This window comes from Geotrypetes seraphini, chromosome 6 (assembly GCF_902459505.1).
Source record: "Geotrypetes seraphini chromosome 6, aGeoSer1.1, whole genome shotgun sequence".
Classification (NCBI taxonomy): domain Eukaryota; kingdom Metazoa; phylum Chordata; class Amphibia; order Gymnophiona; family Dermophiidae; genus Geotrypetes; species Geotrypetes seraphini.
In genome coordinates this window covers 179,141,095-179,163,312 of record NC_047089.1, presented here as the reverse complement: position 1 = coordinate 179,163,312, position 22,218 = coordinate 179,141,095, and the positions used below count along the sequence as shown (strand labels likewise).

The 22,218-nt window shown below is 42.7% G+C and overlaps 1 protein-coding gene across 8 annotated transcripts in view; it reads left to right on the top strand.

Moving 5' to 3' along the window:
* The first annotated feature begins 908 nt into the window (after positions 1-908).
* The window catches only part of GPAT2 (glycerol-3-phosphate acyltransferase 2, mitochondrial), a 137,465-nt gene continuing 116,155 nt past the window's right edge, over positions 909-22,218 (top strand). For 4 of the 8 annotated variants that reach the window (XM_033947452.1, XM_033947451.1, XM_033947450.1 and 1 more), the window contains exon 1: positions 909-1,043. The gene's annotated coding sequence lies outside the window, so the exon portion shown is untranslated. The other 4 variants (XM_033947453.1, XM_033947448.1, XM_033947454.1 and 1 more) reach the window with 3 other exon arrangements.

Here is a 22,218-nt window from a genome sequence, read left to right as displayed (position 1 = left end):
CCAAAAGAGATGGTGGAGACAGAGACTGTGTCTGAATTCAAGAAAGTCTGAGATAGGCATGTGGGATCTCTTAGAGAGAGGAAGAGATAACGGTTACTGCAGATGGACAGACTGGATGGTTATCTGCCATCATGTTTCTTTTATTTGTACCATTTCCTTATTTCTTTCTTATTTTTCCTGATTCTTCTCAACTTCTATCATAAGTTTTCTTTGTTCTGTTAATAAGTAAAATTAAAAATAAGCTTACTATTTTTTTTCTATATTTCTGTCATTTATTCTCTTTACACTTTTTTTTTCTAGTGCCAAGTATTTACCCCCTCCTTAACCCGTTCTGAGCTCGTTGGGGAAAACGGGATAGAAAACGAATTAAATAAATAAATTTATCCTTCTCTTTTCTCAAATTGATCTCCGAAGCACTTCTTTCTCTCACTCTTTTTTTTTTTACTTCCGCCTTGCAATATCCATTTCTATTTCTCCCACCTGCAATTGTTTTTCTTTAAGATTCATTAATTTTCTCCACCACATTCGGTCATTCCCAAAATCCCCCCCCCATTGTTATCCAAACCTCCTTTCCTCGACTTTATCCTCCTCCCTCACCTTTGCCTCCACCCGTCCTCCATTCATCTTCTTCAAACTCGTTTCCTCTTTCCTTCCGCTCATTTAACAGCACATCCAGGGTTGGCTACTTTCCTTCGACTAACCAAGTCTATTCGTTTTTGGCGGGAGATAGAGGAGCAAAATCCCGCCAAATGCTGCAGTTTCCTTACACAGCTGGGCTTTTCCCATCTCCTCCTAACACTATACGATCCACTTACCTCGTGCTAATCCGTTTTCTCCTAGGCCCAGCTTCTTGGAATTTTGCGAGGGCTGCGCGCGCGCACGTGCTTTTCTCCTCATAGGACGACTGTCGTTGCGCCCCCTGTTGGTCGGGAGAAACACCCCCCTCTAAAATTTGTAGCTGGAGGATTGAAGGCAGGGGTGCATCGCCGGCTTCAGAAGAAGCGAGTCCCGTTCCGTATTGAGATGAGTTTGGGGATTGCCGGGTAGGTTCAGAATGCATGCCCACCGGATGTTGCACGAAGGATGAAGGGAAGTAAATTGTGTTTGTGATCATGGGAGAAGTGGGGTGAGTCCTGCGTAGGGTTCGGAAAAAGGAGGACGGATTGAAACATCCGGGCAATGGAAATAAAACCCGGGTATCTCAATCCGTCCTTACTTTTATGGAGCCATATGGTAACCTTTGTCCTGCGTATCGAATATGTTCAGAACTTCACTTGAATTCTTGGCGCAGGTCAGAGCTGCTGGGCTTATGTGAAGAGAAGAGGGCGCAGGGGTGTTTAGTTTGTTTGAATGAATGGGGGAGGGGGAAGGGAGCCCCCACAGGTGCCAAGCAGTGTTGCCGGATACCTTTTCTTTTTTTTAATCCAAATACTTTGAAAAGCAACCCCCAAACCGCCCAGTGTATGAGGGGTCCTTAAAAGTTCTCATGCCAGCTAACTTCATTTGGCACAGTCTCCTTCCAGGGCTTTAAACAAGGCCTAGATTCTCAATAAACCATGTTAAAACAAACGATGGGGCTGCTATTGCAGCCGTTCTGGTAGCGATTTAAAAAAAATGAGTCATTCTCAAAAAAACACTCATGAAAATGAGGTTGGCGTAGAGTAGCAAAGGCTCGCTAAATTTGCATATGCCTATTGCTGGTGATAGTGATGGGTACATGCGAAGAATAAACGCAAAAAAGAATAAAATCAAACCAAAAACACAACAATCCCCCTCAGCATACATAGCCCCTTCAGCAGCAGGAGAGATGCCCACTCTCCCGCTACAAAGCGAACCCCCCCTGCAGTGGGACAGATGCCCACTCTCTCCCGCTGCTATGCAAACCCCCCTGCAGCAGGAGAGATGTCCACTCTCATCCGCTGCCAAGCGAAGAGATGCACACACTCTCCTGCTGCCAAGCGAACCCCCTCGCAGTGGGAGAGATGCCCATTCTCTTCCGCTAGCACATAATCCCCCCTGCCTTCGACGCCCGGCACCCTCTCCCCCTTATCTTGATTTAGATGACTGATCGGAGGGATGCCTACTCCCTCTGGCCAGCTGGCCCGCCTTTTCAAAATAGGCCTCATCCTCCTCCCCAGTGCATCACGGAGATTGGCCTCCTGTGGGAGGGGCCTTATGTGTCTAGGCCAATCCAAGCCTTAGGCCCCTCCCCAGATGCATTGGTGAGGAGCCTAAGGCTCTAATTGGCTCTGATGCCTAAGGCCAATAAGAGCTTCAGGCCCCTCCCTGGTGCATCCCAGGATGCACCGGGGAGGGGAAGGTCCATTTTGAAGAGGTGGGCCATCTAAACCAAGGAAAGCAGGAGAGGCATCAGAGGCAGGGGTGTATTTGTTGTGGTAGCGGGAGAGAGTGGACATCTCTTCCGCTGCAGGGGGGTGGGTTCGCGTGCCGAGCCGACTTGAAAATACTGTGCCATGATGCAGTCCAAATTGCAGCACAAAAATCTAAAACCAGCGCAAAAAAACCACAACTCACAGCTACTCAAAATTTTCCACAACCAGTGTTCCAAAGCAGCGCATTTGGGCGAGAAAACCGCGGACCTGGCAACTTTAGTGCCAAGTGTCTCTGGGAGGGGATTGAGTTCCAATTTTGTGGGTGATCAGTGTACTGTTTTCAAATGGGGAAGTGAGAAGCAGAGTTTCCACCACTGCTATGTTTTTATCCCCCAGTAGATCTACTTATTTTTGACCCATCTATATACAGTATCTATTATTTCAGTAAGGAATCTACTGTTTTTTCTTAACTGTAGTGTTGTGTTTTTCCTACATTTTTTGGGGAACAGTTTCTTCTATCAAGCTAAGCAGGAAGTGCAAAATAAAGGTTTTTCGAAGGCACTTTGCTTCAAGGATGTCTTTGAAGATGTCAGTGGCACATACATCACATCACATTATACTGGGAGAGTGGTGGGTGGGAATGATGCATTACCCATAAAAATACTGGAGAGATTGTAATAAACAAACCTAACTTGTTACTTGTTTATGAGAGTCTTAATACTGTATATTGCCTTTTTGTGGTACAATCAAAGCTGCCTCTGTTTCCATTCAAAAAGAAAACTGACGTGTACATTTGCCAATCGGGCGTAGCTAAGGATGGGCCTAGCCTGCCCAATCTCAGCTCAGGCCTGCCCAGTCTCTCCCGCCGCAATAATATTCTGCACAGCTGCAGTGTCTGCTTCAGGCTGAATATTATTGCGGTGGAAGAGATTGGGTGGGCCTTAGACAGACTGCAGCTGTATAGAACATTACTGTGGTAAGAGAGATTGGGCGGGCCTGAGACCGAACGTGAATGAGGCACTGCAGGGGGAGAGCCAGTGGCAGCGTTGGACTTGGGCATCGGGCCAGGACCGGGACCAGAACCTTAATTCATCTGCGGGTTATAATAACAAGTGGTCATTAAGGGGGAGGCTGAGCAGCACTCCTGCACTCTGATTGTGCATGAGGGAAGCAGCTGCTGGGGGGTCCCCCAGGCTCCAGCCTAGCACAGGTGAGTCTGTAGCTCGGTCCTACATTCCAGTTCTTCCCAGGCTCCCCCTGCTTCCTGTAGCCCCTGCCACTTCTCCTCCTTACTTTGTAAATCTTTCCTGAGGGCACAGCTGTTTTTTAGGGCTTTTCTTGAGGGAATAAGGGTTAAGAATGAAAAGAAAATGTGTGGTACAACCTTTTTATTGCACTAGTTTAATCAGTTTCTTGTGCAGATTTGGAATTAACAGGGCTCTTTCTCAGCCTGTCCATGGAAGGAAACTAGTCAAGGAATGTTGAATCAAAAGGTAACACTTTATATTGCTTCTATGTATTGTATGTTATTTCTGGACAGTCGCATCGCTTCAGGCATGGATTTAGATTCCTGCAAAGCAGAACTGAAAATGGCCTGAAGCAGGTCATTGTGTAAGAAAGGAAAACTAGATCCTCAATGTACAGGAATGAGAAGTACAGTATGGTTACTGTGTGAGCCCACTTACAGATACAGAAATTGCATTCAGCAAAAACAAGCGGAGACCTTTCTGATGGACTACTGCTTGTGATTAACTCTTAAAAACGTAGTCAGACATTAGGGACGTGCATTCACAGAGATGCATAAGATGAACGAACCACCCTAAAAGTGAGCTTTACTACCCCAAAGATTGAGATTGCAAAGCCCAGTGTGACAGCACTCCTGCAGCTAACCACTTTTCTCCAGTGCCAGGTGGGCTTCCTTGGGCCACAGGCCACATCCCTGAAGCTCAGGTAAAAACATAGAATGCAGAGGGGCTTTAGTGGGGATGGGCTAGTCTGAGTCTGACTGGCAAGATAAAAAAAAAAAGCTTTATATTCAATGTTGGTGAGTTTCAACATTAAATATAAAACTTCTTTTTTTTAAATTAAAACTACCAGTACTCAGGAAGGTTTTAATTAAAACACAAATGTTTTATATTAGTAGATTTCTATGTTGGGGTGGTTTTAGTAATAATAATAAAAATTTTATATTTAGTGTTGAAGGATATTTGCCATTGCTATAACTATTTTGCTGTAATGTGTGGAGATATTTGCCATTATAGTATGTGATAATACATAAGTCTATCTTAAAGTTGATCAGACAAATATACACTATGAACTGGGAAAAAACAACCCCAAACCACAACAAAATGTTTTTTGTCGTATCTTCCACAGAACTCGACTGATTTTTATGAAATTTAGTGCATTGTGTCTTGAATGAAGTTGATATAAAATGTAAATATTTCCCACTGCACTACAACACTACCTTGTGAAAATAATTGTTGCTGTGGGATATGCGCAGAAGCAGATGATAGTTTGTAAACAGTCTTTGTATCAAGAGAGAAGTTTTTAAACGAGGAAGAAGGGGAAAGCCAATAGTCGACCGAGAGAGAGAGTCGATGATTCAGGAACCAGTATACCCGGAGGATTCCGTGCAGGAAGATGGAGGGAAAGACTCACCAGATCGCAGACAAGACAGACCGAAAGGGACACAAGAGGGAAGGACGTGTAAGAAGGGAACAGGCTGAAAACTCAAGTGCATGTACACGAATGCAAAGCGCCTTAAAAATAAGATGGGTGAATTAGAAGCTGTGGCACAAAAGGATAATGTTGACATCATCGGCATCATGGAAACATGGTGGACTGATGAAAATGTCTGGGACACGGTGCTACCGGGATACAAACTATACCGAAGAGACTGAGTAAATCAAAAAGGAGGAGGCATTGCCATATATGTCAAAGAGGGAATTGAATCTACTGGAGAGAACATGCCAGAACAGACAGATAAGTTAGAGTCTCTATGGGTCAAAATTCCAGAACAAATGGACTGGAAACGAGGATAGGCATCTACTACCGACCCCCAGGGCAGTCCAAAGAAATTGATGGAGAAATGACGGATGAGGTTAAACGCAACTGCAAGGGAGGCAACGCAGTTATCATGGGTGACTTCAACTATCTGGGGATAGAATGGAACCTAGGCACCTCCGGCTGTGCTAGAGAGACCAAGTTCTTGGAAACTGTAGGTGATTGCTTCCTGGAACAACTTGTCAAGGAAAACACGAGAAGAAATGCAATTCTGGACTTAATTCTAAATGGGCTGCGAGGACCGGCACAGGATGTAGAAGTAGAAGGGACGCTGGGAAACAGCGATCACAATATGATCCACTTCAACCTGGAAACAGGGATGAAACATCAGTCCAGAATAATGGCCATGGTGCTAAACTTCCGAAAAGAGAATTATGAAGGGATGAGATACATGGTGGGGAAGATTAAGAAGAGGATAAACACTGTAAAGATGATAGAGCAAGCTTGGTCTCTTTTTAAGGATACGGTCATCGAGGCACAAAATCTATATATACTGCGTATCAACAAGGGATCAAAGAGGAAAAAGAATAAAGAACCGGTGTGGCTCACTGTAGAGGTTAAGGAAGCAATCAGAGACAAAAAAAACTTGTTTAAGGAAGGGAAAAGATCAAAAACGGATGAAAACTGGAATAAGCACAAGTAACATCATGCAGGTGCCATAAGGCGGTAAAAGGGGCCAAAAGAAGCTACGAGTCAAAAATAGCCAAGGAGGCGAAAAACTTCAAGCCGTTCTTTCGATATATTAAAGGGAAATGACCTGCGAAGGAAGCGGTGGGACCGTTGGATGACCAAGGAATAAAGGGAGCGCTAAAGGAGGACAAAGTAATTGTCAATAGAGAGAACATGTTTTTGCGATATACACAGCATACCGGAACCCAACAGGCTATATGCTGGAATTGAAAACGGGAAACTGACAGGGTTAACGGTCAGTCTAGAATAAATATGCAGGCAGATTGACAGGTTTAAGAGTGATAAATCCCTGGCATCCATCCGAGGGTCATCAAGGAACTGAAAAAGACCATAGCTGAACTGCTTCAATTAATAGCCAATCTGTTGATCAAAACGGGAAAGATTCCGGAGGACTGGAAGGTGGCGAATGTTACTGAGTGCCCTCGGTATGACCCCAAAGTGATGGAATGGGTAAGGAACTGGTTGAGTGGAAGGCGACAGAGGGTAGTGGTCAATGGAGATCACTCTGAGGAAAGGGATGTTACCAGTGGTGTGTTTCAAGCTTCTATTCTTGAGCCTGTTCTTTTTAACATTTCTGTAAGTGATATTGTTGACGGGCTGTCAGGTAAGATTTGCCTCTTTGTGGATGATTAACGTGACCATTTATTTTTTTCATCAAAACGGGACATCTATTAATTGTCAGTCCTGCCCCCAATCCCACCCTAGCCCCGCCCCCAGTCCCGCCCCCAATTTCTTCCATTCATTTTTCATGTACACATAATATCTTATTAATTCATAATGGTAACCATAAAATTAGAAAATCCACAAAGCACACTGTACGCATAGAAAATGTTAATTATCATTTATATTTAAGGGTTTCAAAGAGGTCAAGACAGATGACTTTAAAATATGCAATGCCACCTCAGTAACTATAGAAAAATAGACAAATATAGTGCAAAATTTAGACAGCAGATATAAATTCTCAAAACTGACACATTTTGATCACTAAATTGAAAATAAAATCATTTTTCCTACTTTTGATGTCTGGTGATTTCATGAGTCTCTGGTTGCGTTTCCTTATGACTGTGCATCTTTTCTTTCTTACTTTCTGCACTCAGGCCCAACAATTGTCCCTTTCTATTCCCTCCCTCCTTCCTTCCTATGTCCTTAGTGCCCTCAGTGCCTCCTTCCTATATCCTTAGTGCCCCTTCCCATGTCCTTAGTGCCCCTTCCCATGTCCTAAGTGCCCTTAGTGCCTCTGTCCTATGTCCCCCTCACTGCCTTCCAGCCTTTGTCCCATCCTCTCCCCCTAAGCCTACCTGCCTGCCTCCCTCCCTCCCTGCCGCACTAAAGCCTGCCTCCTTCCCTGCTGCGCTGATTCAACACCACCCCTCCCCCCCCCCGGGTCCATCGCAGCCGCTGCTTCGTGCCATCGAGAAGCCTTCTTCCCGACGTAAATTCTGACTTTGGAGAGGAAGTTCCGGGCCAGCCAATCTTCTGGGCGTCAAAAAGCAGAGGCTGCAGCGGACCGGGGAGGGGTGTTGAATTGATGCTGGAGGGAGAGAGGTAGGCTTTAGCGCAGCAGGGAGGGGATGTAATCACCGGTGGGTTGTCCCCGCGCACAGCTTTGGGACGCTGTCCCTAAAAATGGGATATTTCAGCATCCCAAAGTGGTGGGTCGGGACAACGAGACAGTCGGTCCAATAACGGGATGGTCCCATTGAAAATGGGACGTATGGTCACCTTATGGATGATACTAAAATCTGCAATAGAGTAGACACCCATGATGGTGTGAATAACATGAGGAAGAACCTAACGAAGCTTGAAAAATGATATGAAATTTGGCAGCTAAGATTTAATGCTAAGAAATTCAAGGTCATGAATTTGGGCTGCAAAAACCTGAGGAAATGGTAAAGTTTAGGGGATGAGAACTTTTGTACACAAAAGAGGAGTGGGACTTGGGTATCATAGTATGTGATGATCTAAAGGTGGAAAACAGGTTGAAAAGGTGATGGTAAAAGCTGGAAGCATCATAGGGTGAACAGGGAGAGGTATGGCCAGTAGGAAAAAGGAGATACTGATGCCCCTGTATAAGACTGATGAGACCTAGAATATTATGTACAATTCTGGAGACCGTACCTTCAAAAAGATATAAATGGGATGGATTCAGTCCAGAGGAAGGCTATTAAAATGGTCGGTGGTCTTTGTCATAAGGTATATGGGGATAGACTTAAAAAATCTCAATATATATACTTTGGAGGAAAAGCGGGAGAGGGGGAGATGTGCTAGAGATGTTTAAATATCTACTTGGCATAAAAGCACATGAGCAGTGGTGTAGCGAGGGTGAATGGCCCCTGGGGTGGTGGTGCCCCTCCCCACCCTCTTCTCTGCTCTCCCATCCGCTCCTTCCCCGCCCCCTTCTGCCATGTGTGCGGAGAGAAGGATGGACGCTAGTGTCCCTACCAAGATGGCGCCTGGGGCAGACTACCCCACCCTTATTACGCCAGTGTGCATGAGGCAAATCTCATTTGAAAGGAAGCTCCAGAATTAGAGAGCATAAGATAAAATTAAGAGGTAATAGGCACAGGAGTAATCTAAGGAAATAATTTTTTACAGAAAGGGTGGTAGATGCGTGGAATAGTCTCCCGGTTGAGGTGGTAGAGACAATGACTGTATCTGAATTAAAGAAAGTGTGGTACAGGCACATTGTATCTGTTAGAGAGAGGAGGAGATAATAGATGCTATGAATGGGCAAACTGGATGGGTCATTTGTCCTTTATCTGCCATAATGTTTCTATGTTTCTACTCATACTGTATCTATATATATATATATATAGTGCCCGCCCATATTAGCTGGAGGCCTGCCCCAAATGTCAGATCTGGCTACGCCACTGCTGCCAATTCACAGTCTTCCTGCTTGTCATGTGCACTGTAGTCAGGCCAATTTATTCTGGCATTAGTGGGCATGGTGTGAGTTTTGCAGTCCCAGCAGGTTATGGTGGTAGCATGGATTTTTTTATTTGACACAATTGCAGTCACATGAATTATATCAATGTGATGTTCATGCTGCATGTATATCATATGAATAATGCAATGCATGTGACATGGATGTGATGTGCAAGCTGTTGTGGCTTGATGAAAAACAAACTTTAAAATAATCACTTGGACAAATTTGGATATTATTATAATTCAGATATTTTTATGCAAGTTTTATTTATGAAGAATATCGTGAAACAATAATTTTTCAAATTCATAATTGAGCAGCATCTAAAAACTAACCTTTTCAGGGCCTCAGATGTTGGACCCTATCATGTAATAAGTTTAAAATCTTCTTTACCTAAAATCTTGAGTAGCAACAATAGAGAGAAGTGTTAGATTGGGAATAGGGTACTAAACTGGGTTTCCGTATGCACAGGGGTGCTAAGGCCAGATCCCCTAGGCCCCTCCTATGGGGGGTGACCTAGGGGATCTGGCCAATCAGAATCTTAGGCCACTCCTAGCGCATCCCAGAATGCACTGGGAGATGGGCCTAAGATTCCGGTTGGCCCAGGTGCCTAAGACCCCTCCTTTAGGAGGGTTCTTAAGTGCCTGGACAATTAGGGCCTTAGGCCTCACCCGTGCATCTCCGCCATTCCAGTGAAGGTGGGCCTGCCAGCTGGACGTAGGAAGGACCAGGCCAGCCATCTAAAAAAGGTTAGGGGGGTCCAGGTGAGGGTCCAGCTGGGGTTAGGGGGGGTCCTTGGGGTGGGGGGTCCGGTGGGGGTAGTCTTGGGGGGCTGGATGGCTACCTTTGGGGGGTGGGGCTGTCCGGCTTGAGGGACTGGGCATCCCTCCTGCTGTGATCATTTGGGGGGAGAGTTCGGGGGTGCCCCGCAGGAGGGATTGGGCATTCTTCCTGCCACGATCATTCTGGTGGGGTTGCGGCAGGTGCAGCAGGAGAGATTGGGCATCTCTCCTGCTGCGATCGTTGCAGGGGGGGGGAAAGACAGTTCAATGATTCTCTAACCAGTGCTTATGACAGACGATGGTTAGAGAATTGTGCTTTTATAAGAAGGACTGGTCCCTCCCGCGCCTAAAAGGTCTTGTTTTGGGCATTTGGGACTTGGACGATTTTTTTTTTTTTTTTTTGAGAATAGGGCTTGAAGGCAGATGCAATGGTGGTCTGGGTGATTAAACACCTGAATGTACAGGTAGGCCATTATTGAAAAAGCCCACATTTTGGATGTTTTTTTTGAGAATGGACTTTTCCCTGCTGCTTACTTTGGGCACTTAAAGCCTTAGGCCAAAAAGGGACTTAGACATTTTTTTAAATTATTCAATCCAAACCTTAATCTTATATACCGGGTCATTCCCACTAAGGATTCAATCCGGTTCACAAAATTAATTAAAAGACAAAGGAAAGCAATGATTGGACAGAAAATTCATCTGTTACAATCCCTTATTTATCAGTTAAAAATTTCTGGAAAAGATATGTCTTTAAAGTTTTCAGAAAAAATGTCAGAGAAGGGAGAAGTCTAATTTCTGAAGGGAGATCATGCCAGATTTTTACCAAGGCAAATGACATAGAATGAGAGCGCCTACCTATGGTTTTAATACCCCTAATAGAAGGGAATACTAATTTAAATTTGTGTATTCCCCTAGAGGAAAGAGGTTATTGGGAATTGAAAGAAAAAGTAAGTAGTGGGAAAAAAGTCCCATATAAAATTTTAAATACAACACTGGCACAATTAGAGAAGAACTTTGTTGCCAATTCACAATCCAGTAAGTCGTAACTAGAGTTGCAAAATTTCTCATGCAATCCATCGGCGCTAAGAAGTTGCCTATCTAAGGCAGTCGAAAACAATGATACATCGTACGAGTATAACCAGTTGCTTATTCTTATTAAGTACTACAGTATGATGCGGACGCCTTTCGTACTCGAGACAAGTTCACGCCTCTATTCATAATTCACTATTTACTTACCCCCATTAATACTGGCAGTGAATCAGACAATAATAATACCTACCACACCATTAGTCTTGTATTGACTTGCTTGGTGCGCCTAACAGGAAATATTTCACCTTTTGGATTCCAATAAAAATATGAGTATAGGTTTATTTATGTTACACTTATTAATTTGTGCAATTATTCTGTGTTTGGTAAAATTAAGGTGACCATACATCCCATTTTGAACAGGACAGTCCCATTTTCAGACCCCCTGACCGTTGTCCCCACACACAGCTTCGGGACGCCAAAATGTCCCGTTTTCAGGGACAGCGTCCCGAAGCTGTGCTCGGGGACAACGGGATAGACGATCACTTTCTGTCCCTACTTGCTGCACGCAAAAAGAAAAAAAAGCCTCCCTCCTTCCTTTCCCCCGGTCCGCTGCTATCTACCTCCCTGCTGCTGCTTCCGCTAATCGCCAACATGAAGTCTTCTTTCCTACGTCAATTCTGGCCCAGAACGTCCTCTCCAACGTCAGAATTGACATTGGAAAGAAGACTTTGTGTCGGTGATTACGGCAGCAGCAGCAGGGAGGTAGATAGCAGCGGACCGGGGGAAAGGAAGGAGGGAGGCTTTTATTTTATTTTGCGCGATAAGGAGGTAGGCAGGCAAGCAGGCTGGCGTTGGCCAGGGAGGGAGGGAGGTAGACAGGCAGGCAGGCAGGCTGGCTTCGGGGGTGGGGGTGGGGGTGGACAAAGTCTGGAAGGCAGTGAGAGGGACATAGGAAGGAGGCACTGAGGGCACTAAGTACATAGGAAGGAAGGAGGGAAGTAATAGAAAGCGACAATTGTTGGGCCTGAGTGCAGAAAGTAAGAAAGAAATGAAAGAAAGGATGCACAGTCAGAAGGAAACGCAACCAGAGACTCTTGAAATCACCAGACAGCAAAGGTAAGAAAAATGATTTTATTTTCAATTTAGTGATCAAAATGTGTCAGTTTTGAGAATTTATATCTACTGTCTATATTTTGCACTATATTTGTCTATTTTTCTATAGTTACTGAGGTGAAATTGCATATTTTAAAGTCATCTTTGAAAACCCCCCAAATATAAATAATTAACATTTTCTCTGCATATAGTGAGCTTTGTAGTTTTTAAAAATTTTATGGTTACCATTATGAATTAATAAGATATTATGTGTACATGAAAAATGAATGGAAGAAATTGGGGGCGGGGCTAGGGCGGGATTGGGGTGGGGCTAAGGCGGGATTGGGGGCAGGACTGACAATTAATAGATGTCCCCTTTTGATGAAAAAAATAAATGGTCAAGTTAGGTAAGATACTGATGGCGTGGTACTAATGGGACAAGATATATTAAATTGTGTTTATGAATTTTTGCAAAAATACAATTTACCTCTGTCAAAACTAACTTCTGTAGCTACAGATGGAGCTCCTTCAATGGCTGGAAAAACCAACTTTTCAAAATAAACTTAAATTTCTATGAAAAATGAGTTTTGCTTTTTTTTGCGGCCCACATAAGCCTTATTTGGCCCATGTTAACCTTTGAGTTTGACATGCTTAACTTAGATGGTCAGAAGCAATTTAACTGGCCAGGAGCCTCCTCTGCCTGGTAATATCGCTTTGAATATCAGTGGGCAACTTTAAGAAAAACAGAAGAGAAAAGGGAGATACCGGTATTTTAAAATATTCAAATTTTCAGGAGGCTTCAATAAAGTACAAAAATATAACATTTTCCATAGAATGGAATGTTCAAAGACAGAGTCATCAGATGAAGTGGAAGGGTTGAACACAAAGAATGTGTACCATCAAAAGGGTGGTGGACTTCCTGAAGAAGTTTTAGGAACCAAAACTGTGGCAGAATTCAAGTGAATAAGTGACAAAGATAGGAGACCCTGGATCAAATAAGACCTTTGACAGTTCAGTAGGCAAGCACATGTTACCTGATTAGATAGACCAAATAAATGGTCCTTCTTACCATCTGTGTTTTTAATAATTCTGTATTTCATTCAGGGGCAAGTTCACCAAATGGGTTAGTTTTGTGCATACTGTGGCAGTAATGAACTTCAAATGCCATAGGGATGTTAAATATCGATCAATAAGGAAAGAAAATTTCTAATTCTTAAGCTGCACATTGCTTCATTAATTACAAATTTTGGAAGTACACTTCCAAAATGTTTGTTCTCTTTGTGGTCATCGCGTTTCTAGACTTAGGAGCTCTCAAGAGACAATTTTTGATATTTCATGACTTAGAAAATCAGGCAGGATAACTAATAGATGATATTTTAAAAATTTTTATGTGCATCTGTGCACGTCTGTGCTTATGCTGAGTATGTTTGCTTCTGTTCCATGTCTATGAGTATCCTTGTTAGAATTATGCTTTCCCTTCAGGGCATCCAAAGAGGTTGATTCGGTTCTGAAAACTAGATCTATAAATGCATACATTCAGTTGAGAAAAAGTAGGACTGAATCAGCCTGTTAGTGGCAATTCTAATCTGTGTAAGTGTCTGTTTAAGCTTTTCTGCCTCTCTCTGTGTGCCTGTCTCATCTTCTGCATTTTCACCTGAGGGAAGAGTGGGAGGAAGAAGCCAATCTGAAAGCTTTTCATTTTAATAATTCAACTTAATCCTTATCCCTTGGGTAGTGGTTGTGTTTAGTTGAGTTTTTGTGCTGCCCCGTCTCTGGAGCAATTGATTTCTATCTCTTTATTCTTAATGCTGAAAATATAATTATAGGAATTTATTCGTACGAGATGATTTCCCACCCCCACAGAGAATTCAGTTTAGTACATGGTGTTACTGATTGGAGATGGAATGTCTGCCTGGGTTAGTGAAGGTCTTGCCTGTGGAGTTAGTGCTTTTGGATATTGAGGTGAGATGGGAAGGTCTGAGTGGGTGAGGTGGGTCTCACCTATGGGGTGAAAGTACTTTGGATACTGAGGGATAATTTTGATGATGACCTGTCTTACTATGCTTTTTGAAAATTACTCAGGTCGATTTTATTCCAACAATACTATGAATCTGTAAATTTTTGATCTGAGGTCATGGTTGAAAATGAAAAAGTACTTTATAGTTATATTATATAACTGTTTTTATTGCAATGCTATTGTCTTGTAATTTTCATAGTAATGTTACTGTAATTGTTTTATAGATAACTGCTTAATACATTTGTAGTGGTATATCAAGGACAATAAATCCAACCCAATATGCTGCACTCATCTGACTTCTTTTGCCTGTGATATTTATGAGAGCTCCGTAGATACTGGTGAGATTTTAATGCTTGCTTGGCTTTCTTTAGGGGTTGGAGGGTTTGGTCAAATGGCTCTTGCTTGTGGTGTTAGATGCTGAAGTGAGTTGGTGAAGTGCCTAGTTCTTGGTCATTAGAAGCTCATATCAAATGGATGGTTTGCTTGAATCCTAGGGGACTGGGTTTCTGTAGTTTGGGAGTCAGCCTGAGGATCAGAGATCTCATACTAGTTGTCCCTTGATTGTGAACATTTGTAATCTGTAGAGAATCATATAATTTTACCAAACTAGAAATCACACCCATGCAAGGTATTGAGATCAAAACATCAGAATATCCTTTTATGCCATTGTGCCCCAAACTTACTGATGACTGACTTCACGGCTGTTTTATCTGAAGACATCTTAAGGGTTCAAGATGAAATTAATCATCTTTCTAGTACAATGCGTCCAGTGGTCCTGAATGCTAGGGTTTTGCATCTGAACATGCAAGTTTCTTGGAGAATGTTGTCAATCATCTTTTGAACTCTGCCTCCTTCCCAGGGAGCTGTTCCTGCCCCCTCAGGTTTTTTTCTGCAAGAAAGTTGTTCAGAAGTGTTTCTATTCTGTTCTGTGGCTTTATTATTGTTGGATATTTTTTTTCTAAGTGGTCAGTTGGAGGCTCAGTGCCTGAGGGGGGGGATCCCCTGTCCCCCAAAGTGGATTTTGATGGTTTCTTCAGCCATAGCTAAGGTCTCTCATCTCTAGAATCCTTTTCCCTGCATTTTTTGTACTTCGGGGCAGGGAAGTCCTCATGGGCTGTTTTAGGTGTGATTTTACTGGCAGTGGCCATCTTGGATTTTAAAAATATCTTTAGTTCAAAAGCCTTCATCTGCCTCAAAACAACTTGATTTTACTTAAAATTGACAGGGATGGACCCTCGGGCCTTCCTACTCTTATATCATGCCAGGTTTGTGCTGGAGGGTTGGCTGAGGAGCGTCTATGCCCTGCATGCAACATAGCATGTGGGGGAGGGGCGGGAGCCTTGGGATTGACCTCTTAGTCCCCCAGGGCTGGGGATCTGCTGGAGGCGCCTTACCAAGGGATGAGACTCTTTCTACAACCCTCCAAAGGTGCATTGGCCAAGCTCAGACATGCAGTGATCGCAGAGCCCAGGAGGACCGGTAGGGCATCCCTGCTGGGAGCCTTGAGACCCCAGTACAAGACTTTACCCCAGATTTTGTGAACCTTATGTGGAATGCCTATTTGAACTGCCGAGGGTCCTCAGTGTCTGTGTTCAGCATGATGGAGGCAGTGGCACAGGGGATCTCTCAGCATATACCCCAGGAGTTTCAGTCTGATATGGACTGGGAGAATGGAAAGTCCGATTCCATGCCACTATTGTCCCAGGATGCAGTTTCTCTGCCAGAGTCTGGTTCTCTGCATGAGAGTAGTGGTCAAGAAGCAGTAGTGGCCCTGGACCAAAAGATGATTGATAGCATTCTGCAAGCAACTTGAAGAGTCAGATGCAAAACCCTGGCATCCAGGACCACTAGACACATTCTACAAGAAAGAGAATTATTTTATTTATTTAATTATTTATATTCCGCATATCCTACAATTCTATGCGGATTACAAATTATTCAGGTACTCTAGCATTTTTCCCTATCTGTCCCGGCATGCTCACACTTTTATCTAATGTACCTGGGGCACTGGGGGATTAAGTGACTTGAGCAGTGCAGGATTTGAACCCACAACCCCAGGGTGCTGGGGCTATAGCTGTAACCACTGCACCACACACTCCCACATAACCTAATATTTCTTAGGTGACTTTAATATACATGTTAACAAGGCAACTGAAAATTCCTATATCTTGGATTTCTTAGAAACGATGCATTCTCTAAGCTGGACAATAAATAATTAATCAGCCAATGCACAAAAAATGAAGGACTGTTGACATCTTATTTGTTGACATGTGATGTAATCACTCAATAATTAATATTAGAAAGATTATATAAAACCCCTGCTTTTATTTACAAAGTTTTAATTCCATATAATTCTCCTAAATTTTTAAGATCTAATGACCAACTTTTGTTGGTCATTCCTTCTCTTAAAATTATTAACACTCGAAGGCAATTCATTTTTACTGTAACAGCGCCACAGACTTGGAATTCACTCCCACTTTATTTAAGAGAGGAGAAGAATTTGGAAAAATTTAAGAGCCAACTTAAGAGCTTTCTTTTTAAAGATGCGTTCAATACCTAATTGAAATGTTAATTGCTCTTTCATCATTTGCTCTTTTATGCATTTTTGATCTTCAACTATTTATTTGCCCTCCCATTCCTTTTGTGTTTTACCTTAATTGTTGATTCTTTCCTATCGAACATTGTATTTCTTCCCCTTTAGTCCTATTGTTTGCTTGTTTTTGTATTATTTACCTTGTTTTAATTAGTTTGTTTTTGATGATTTTATACCCTTGTTAACGTTACTCTCTATTTTATGTACATTTTAGAAATTTATTTTATTATGTGTACATCGCTTAGTAATTGTAATAGGCGATTAATCAAATAACAAATAAACTTGAAACTTGAATTGAAGCTGTTCCTTGGTCAGAACACTCAATTACCTATGTCCTTCCTATCATTCTCTCTGCATGGAACTCCCCTATCCCTATATGTCCTATCTGTCTAAACTAGATTGTAAACTCTTCAGGGCAGGGCCCGTCTGTTACATGTCAAATGTACAGTGCCGCATATACCTTTCAACGCTATAGAAATGTTAAGTAGTAGTAATTTAAGATTGAGAGAGACAACAAATGGGAACCCATGACATAGCAAAATGAGCACCATTTGTAGTAATTAATCTTGAGTCCACATTGAAAGAAAAACTTAATGGAATAAAGCACCTCAGCGCCACTGAAGCATTTAACCTGTGGAATGAATCTCTGTCTTCTGCTTTAGATGAAATTGCACCCAAACAAGAAGTAGCAATTAAACCATGGGGCAATTCTCATACCTTTAATGATGAGCTGCAAAGTCTCAGAAGAGGCTGTTTAGATCAGAAAGAGAATGGCACAAGACTCCATGCCAACAAGACTTAGAATCCTATAATAAATCCAAGTAAATCTATGGTGAGACAGTATGGAGAATTCCGAAAGAATATTATAACAAAAAGATTTAAGAAACATTCTCACGAACCCTGTTCTACAATGCACAATTTAACCAGCAGCAATATTGTTAATAAATCCAATGCATGTCCCATCCCAGCCCAAATGATAGTAATAGGTCTGATAAAAAAATTAGAAAAGATAACAGAAGGTTTCAAACAAATGCCGTATTCTACCGAGATAATACAATGCACTAATTCTATCACACACTAGTCTGAGTTCAAGAAACTAAGGACTCCTTTTACAAAGGCGCATTAGGGCCTTAACGCGCAGAATAGTGTGCTAGCTGCTACCGCCTCCTCATGAGCAGGCAGTAGTTTTTCAGCTAGTGTGCGCTATAGCGTGCGCTAAAATTGCTAGCGCACCTTCATAAAAGGAGCCCTAAATCTTGACTTTGAGCCTAGAGAGCAGAGTAAGCAAATCCTGCTCTCTTGATTGCTGTCATCTCACCCTAATAAAAAGTATGAGAACTTTCTCTATAGAAATGATATGCGGAATAATGAACAAGATTTTTGATGAAGGCTCCATGTCATCTGCTCTAACAACAAAAAAAGGCTTCTATATATTGCTCGCTAAAGGATCCTTCACTAGATGCAGCGATAATAATTAATAACTATTGACTAATTTCAAGCATACCATTTCTAGCAAAAATTTTTGAAAATGTATCTATGATCAACTGACCAAGTTTCTGAATGAACACCAGATACTTGATAAAAAAACCAAGTTTCAAGTTCCCGCTCCACAGTGCCAGCTAAAAAGCCACAATGATGCCAACTCTCACAATGCTCCTCTGAAGATTGGAGGTTGGCTCTTGGATTTTCTGGAGGCTTGAAAGCGTAAACGTCTGACCACTGGGTTCTGGACATGATCAAATTGGGTTACAAGATAGAGTTTGCACAGCCTCTCTCTGACTGGTCAGAGAAAGCAAACGGGATCAGAGCAACACTACGCAGATTGGTAGATATCCAAGCAATAGAACCAGTTTCTCCAGATGACTCGGGCTCCGGAAGATACTCCATATACTTTGTCGTGCCAAAGAAAGGCTCAGAGGAGCGGAGGCCCATTTTGGATCTTGAGCATGTCAATGCAGCTCTGAGAGTTCCTCGTTTTCTCCTGGAAACTCTTTGCTCAGTCATTGCAGTAGTGCAGCTAGAAGAATTTTTGGCTGCCTAGATTTGGCAGAAACTTACCTTCACATCCCCATTTTCCCGGAACACAGAAAATTCCTCAGATTCCATGTACTGGAAAATCAATTCTCAGCACTTCCCTTTGGGCTAGGAAAAGCGCCCCGAACGTTCACCAAGGTTATGGTGGTGGTGGCTGCTTATCTCTGTAGAGTGGGTTGGCAGGTTCTCTCATACTTGGACAATTGACTCATCAGAGCACCATCCCACCCACAAGGAGAAAAGGTGGGTACAGCAGTAGTCGAGATGCTGCACAGTCTGGGATAAACTGTGAACCTCTAAAAGAGCCACCTGGTGCAGGCACAGTCCCCGGGTGTCTTATTCAACATGGCAGAAGGCCAAGCCTTTTTCCTGAAGCAACTGTGATAAACAAGAAGGCAGATCGGTTCTTTAGTTGAAAATATGTGCCAGTCTAGACGCTTGGTTCAACAAAGGACAGAGATCGGGCTGTTGTACGTGTTCCCCCCTTGGCCCATGATAGGCCAGGTGATCCACCGCATAGCTCATCACACAGGACCAGTGGTCCTCGTAGCACCAGATTGGCCCAGGTGGCCATGGTATGTGGAACTCATTCGCCTACAAATGAGCAAAGTCACAGATTCCACGTGCATCCAGACTTGCTCTTACAGGGGCTGATTGCCCTAAAAGATCTGGGATGCATTGGTCTTACAGCATGGCTCTTGAGTATGCAGTGCTAGTCCACAAGGATACTTTGCTTAAAGCCAAAAAGCTGATAATGTTTTCAGCATATGCTAAGGCATGTGAGACATTTCAGCACTGGTGCAGCAAAGAAAAGTTAGAGCCGGACAATGCCCCCATCTTGTCCACACTGGCGTTCCTGCAGGAGGGTCTAGTTAAGGGAATGACAGTGGCATCCTTTAGAGTTCAAGTAGCAGACTCGAGCACTATTTCCATCCTTGAATATTAATGTGTACTTACAGGGACTCAGCAGAGCCTGTATGAATCCTTACAGGAAGCTTCCTTATGGATTTGACGGTTAAAGCAGTCTTCTTGATTGCGGTTACTTTGGCCAGAAGGGTTTCAGAATTGCAGGCCCTTTTGTATGGCAAACCATTTCTCTGGATCACGGAAGCAGGAGCGACTTTATGTATGGTTCCCTTCTTTTTTCCAAAGGTCTTTTCAGTGTTCCATGTCAACCAAGAAGTTAAATTGCCAACATTTCGCCCCACTGGGTCTAAGAAAAAGGACAATATCTTAAAGGTTTTAGATGTCAGAAGAGTGCTATTATGTTACCTGGAGGAAAACAATGAGTTTCTTGTCTCAGATCATCTGTTCGTGTTAACCAATCAGGTAAGGCGAGGCAGGTCTGTCTCCAAGGCTATCATTTGTAGATGGAATTATAGAGCTATATCCTCTGCATGCATTGGTTGCAACAAACAACTGCCTGACTCCTTGAAGGCACACTCAACAAGTGGAGTGGCCTACTCTTTGAGTCGAAACTTGGGTGATTGCACCCGAGGAGGTTTGTAGATCAGCATCCTGGTCCTCCTTTCTTACCTTCACCAAATTCTACAGGGTGGACATAGCAGCACAGAAGGATGCCACTTTCGGGCTCTCTGAACTTCGAGCAGGCTCATCTTTCCCACACGATAGTTTGGTGATTGCTTATGTACGTCCCTAAGGTTTAGCATACCAATTATAGGATGCACCTACTGTCTGACTTATGTTTCCTGGTCAGCTTCACAGTTAGAATTTTCCTGTCGGTCAGACTATGGGATCATGAAGAGTCTCTGCATATATTTAGAAGTGAGGAATTTTAAGCTTCATAACTTTTTAGGCTGTTTTATGTTTTTGTTTAACTTTAATTTTTTTCTGGTATTGATGTTTCATTTGCATTACTGTTCAGTGATTTTTCAATTAATCTGAGCTGATCAGACACTTGATTTTGGGGAGTTCTCCATACCTCTCCTTTTCCTGGGCTGTTGCTCTCTTTAGTTCAAACTGAAGGGGCAGCAGAGACTGGGTAGAAGGAGGAGATGCTGAAAAGCTGTGATTAACATCTGCAGAATGCTCACGAGCAGGCATGGGCAACCCTACAGTTCAGCATACCATTCCCATCTACTTGAAAAGATATTATCAATGTAATAACCTAATCTCTTTTACATAACTGCTAGTGCATTCAGGTTAGACCTTAGCTACTTTTTGGCTTGTGTCACCAGTAGGTCATGCTTCTGCTATCCCTTCATTTATTTATTTAGTTTTATAGCCTGTTCTCCCCAGGAGCCCAGAACGAGTTACAAGGATATGTATATAGAAAATTGAGATGGGTTTCGATAACACACATGCTATGGGGAAACTATTTGCAAGTAAGAATCCTTAGTGTTTATCCCATAAGATTTTAAAGTTCATTAACATTTTTTAGTTGTATAACCAATCTCTTAAGACAGTGATCGCGAGATGCTGGCGAGGAGGAGAGGTGCCAGCTGACTGCTTACAGGATGTGCCTCTGGCGGTGAGAGGCATGTCCTGTAGTCAGTCAGCCTGCACCTCTCCTCCTTGCTGGTGACACTGATCCTTTTACATTATATTACATTAGTGATTTCTATTCCGCCTGTGCCTTGCGGTTCTAAGCGGATTACAAATTAGAAGATATCTGGACATTTCCGAGAGAATTACATAACAAAGATTCAAGTAAGTTACATGATACGGTAGAGAATAACAATACATTCGGTTCTAAGCGGATTACAAATTAGAAGATATCTGGATTTTTCCGAGAGAATTATATAACAAAGATTCAAGTAATTACAGAATACAGTGGAGAATAACAATACATTCGGGTAACAGAAGATAATTACATAACATTGAAGGAAGAAGTTTACTGGATACAGATGGTGGTTGCTTATTTAGGTATCTGAATATATATTGGAGATATGGTTTGAGGAGTTGACTAATGTGGTATTCACGAGGGAGTATGCATGTGCGACTAGGGTGGAGGTTAGTATGTAGGGAAGTGTTTTTTGAATAGAAATGTTTTGATTTCTTTTCGAAACACTTTAATGTCTGTTGTTTTGATCATCAGTTTGGTGATGGTAGGGTCAATTTTCGCTGCCTGTGTCGCTAGAAGGTTGTCGTATAGTTTCTTACGTCGGGTACCATTGTGAGGGGGGAAGGTGAATAGGTTCTGAGTTCTCCTTGTTCTGGGTGAGAGGTAATGGTATAGGCGGTTGTTTAGGTAACTGGGGGCAATACCATGGGTTACTTTAAATAGTAGACAGTAGAATTTGAATTGAGTTCTTGCTTTTATCGGTAGCCAGTGAGAGTCTACATAGGCGGCGGTGATGTGGTCAAATTTGCTAAGCGAGTAGATGAGTCTGATGGCTGTGTTCTGAACGGTCTGTAGTTGTTTTATCATGTTGTTTGGGCATGGTAGGTAGAGGCTGTTGCAGTAGTCTAAGATACTAAGTATAAGGGATTGGACAATGATCCTGTAGTGTTCTTTGTTAAATAATTTTCTTATTTTTCTTAGGTTTCGCATGGTGAAGAATGCTTTTTGTATGATTTTGTGGATTTGTGTCTGCATTGTGCAGCATCTGTCTAATTGTATTCCCAGAATTTTGAGGGTGCTCTGTATTGGATATTTGATTGCGTTTACTTCCAGTTCTGTTAGGGATGGTTTTTTTTCC